The following is a 3,147-nucleotide window of genomic DNA, read 5'->3' as shown; positions in this document are numbered from 1 at the left end:
TTGTAACAAAATTCAATAAAGATTTGAAAAGTGGTACACCTCAAAAAAATCTTTTAAAATAATAGGCAGAGGACCTGAATAAACTTTTTTTTTAAGGGAAGGGACTTCTTCTATGGTGTAGATTCACCATTTATTAAGTGCTTCTTGTATACCAGCGCTGTGCTGCATTTGTGACATGTATTCCTTCACCCACTGATTCCTTCCTGAACACTGTGTGTCTCATCTCACTTAATTCTCCTACTCTTCATGAATATTTGGCTTTATTGTCCCCACTGTACAGACTTAAGATTCCCAAGGTGACACAATAAAGACATTGCAGAGGACCTCAAAATCCCAAACCCACACTTTCCCCCTCTGTGGTTCTAACTGGCCTCCTGCTTTTCAGGCAGACCTGCATTCAAACACTACTTCCATCACGTCCTTGCTGTGTGACCTTTCTGAGACTCAGTTGCTCCTCTGTAGAGTGGGGATAATAGCAGAGCCTGTGTGGATCAAAGTAGAAGTGTGTGGGGGCTTCCCTGGTGGTCCAGTGGTTAAGAATCCACCTTCCAAAGCAGGGGACGTGGGTTCAATCCCTGGTGGGGGAACTAAGATCCCACATACTGCAGAGCAACTAAGCCCACACCCCACAGTGAAGACCCAGAGCAGCCAAAAAGAAAGAAAAAGATTGATGTGTGTGAACTGTGTGGTGTATAATAAGTGTCCACTAAGGGCACCTGCAATTTTCATTGCCGTTATCGTTATTATTTCTCCATCTGTTGGGGATTGGACCCCACAATCTCTAAGTTCCCAGCTCAGACTCCCATCATCATGTGGGGATGGCCAGCCCCTGGTCTTTGACATTTGGGAGTGGCTCACGTGTCCAGATGAGCCCCTTTGTGGAAGGCAATGGCCAATGGCAAGAGCGGTGGCCAATTCCGCGGATGCTCCCAGCCTGCTTTCTGATCATCTGCCTGTTCCCACCAGGCAGCATTAGGCGGGGTGTGTGAGCCTGGAGGGGGGCCGGGGAAGGAGGGGCGGCTTTCCCTGGGAGGCTGCCTTCTGTCGCTAGACAAACAAACACAGAGCTCCCACGCTTGCCTGGAAATGGAGCAAGGCACCAACAGCAAGCAGACAGGAGGACTTTCTTGAACCTTGCTGGCCACAGCCGCCTGCCTGCACGGCTCCACAGGAAGCAGCTGATGTCCCCTGGTGGCTGCTGCCTGCAGCCTGAGCTGACCGGACGCTGCTCCACATGGCAAGTGGAGGCTCTTGTGGGCTGCAGTGTTTGCTTGGCATTTGCCACTGCCCTCTGGAGGTCATTGTGGTTCCCCACCCCCACCACAAACTTCTGAGCAGCATTTCCAGGTAGAGAGTATCCACCCTGTGCCTCAGGCTGCAGAGCCCTTCAAGCGTGGCTAGCCTTCCCAACTACTCAGAGTACATCTTGGGTACCACCTTGAGAGAAACCTCAGCTGGGGAGACAGACCTGGGACCCACATCCCAACTCTACCATCCTGATGCTGTGTGACCCTGGACAAGTCACCCTACCCCTCTGAGTCTCCCAAAGCTTCCCATTGGTAAAATGGCAGGTATAATCACACCGTGGTTAGTGAAGGGATTAAAAACCAAGTATATAGAGTTCCTGACATACAGGTGGGCTTGATCAATGATGTACATTGGCTGGATCATTACTATTTACTATGTTCTGAACCTCACTTTCCAAATCTGCTCGATGAGGATAATTCCATACCTACCCCAGAAACAATGAGCCTGTGTTGCTAAGTATGTGTTGTGTGTATGTGTGCTAAGTCACTCAGTCGTGTCCAACACTGTGCGACCCCATGGACTATAGCCCCCCAGGCTCCCCTGTCCATGGGATTCTCCAGGCAAGAATACTGGAGTGGGTTGCCATGCCCTCCTTCAGGGGATCATCCCTAACCCAGGGATTGAACCTGCGTCTCTTATGTCTCCTGCATTGGCAGGCAGGTTCTTTATCACTAGCATCACCTGGGAAACCCTAATATATTTTTGTTTTATTTCATGCTTCCCCTTGACCAAGTAACTGGGTAACAATAACAGCAACAACAACAATAATAACGTCTAAGAGTCTGGATACTGATTTAAGCCTGTGCTGTCCAATAGATAGTCATTGTGATTGTTTAAATTAAAATGAAGTAAAATGAAAATCTTGGTTTCCTGTCTCACAGGCACTTTCGTAGTACTCAATACCCACATGAGGCTTGTGGCTACCACGTCAGACAGCAGAGATATAAAACATTTTCATTATTGCAGAAAGCTCTTTCGGACAACACTGGTTTAGATCAGTATGTTTCATATTTAACGTTTCATAGGAATCACCTGGGATAAACAAGGTTAAACACAGACTCAAACACAGACAAACCTAGACAGCATATTAAAAAGCAGAGATATCATTTTGCCAACAAAGGTCCGTTTAGTCAAAGCTATGATTTTTCCAGTAGTCATGTACAGATGTGAGAGTTGGACCATAATGAAGGCTGAGTGCCAAAGAATTGATGTTTTCAAATTGTGGTGCTGGAGAAGACGCTTGAGAGCCCCTTGGACTGCAAAGAGATCAAACCAGTCAATCCTAAAGGAGATCAACCCTGAATATTCATTGGAAGGACTGATGCTGAAGCTGAAGCTCCAATCCTTTGGCCACCCGATGTGAAAAGCATTGAAAAATACCCTGATGCTGGGAAAGATTGAGGGCAGGAGGAGAAGGGGATGACAGAGGATGAGATGGTCAGATAGCATCACAAACTCTATGGATATGAGTTTGAGCAAACTCTGAGAGATAGTGAAGGACAAGGTAGCCTGGCGTGCTGCAGTCCATGGGGTCGCAAAGAGGTGAAAACGACTTAGGGACTGAACAACTAGAACAAACACAGACTCAGTTTTGGGAGGTCTGTGGGAGCCTGAGACTCTGCATTTCTAGCTCCCTTCTAGACCCTCTCCTCTAGTCGGGTCTAGAGCTGGACTGCCCAGCACGGTGGTCACACACGGCTATGGAACACTTGACACGTGATGTATCTATATTGAGATGTGCCCTAAGTGTGAAGCACACAGTGGGTTGTAAAGACTTAGTGCAAAAAAATGTAAAATATCTCGTTAATACTTTTTAATTGATTGTATGTTGAAATAATA

Source organism: Bos grunniens, chromosome 17, assembly GCF_055505025.1.
Source record: "Bos grunniens cultivar Pamir isolate PY7600 chromosome 17, Bosgru_T2T1.0, whole genome shotgun sequence".
NCBI lineage: Eukaryota > Metazoa > Chordata > Mammalia > Artiodactyla > Bovidae > Bos > Bos grunniens.
The sequence above is the reverse complement of the archived record's forward strand: the minus strand, read 5'-3'. Positions refer to the sequence as shown.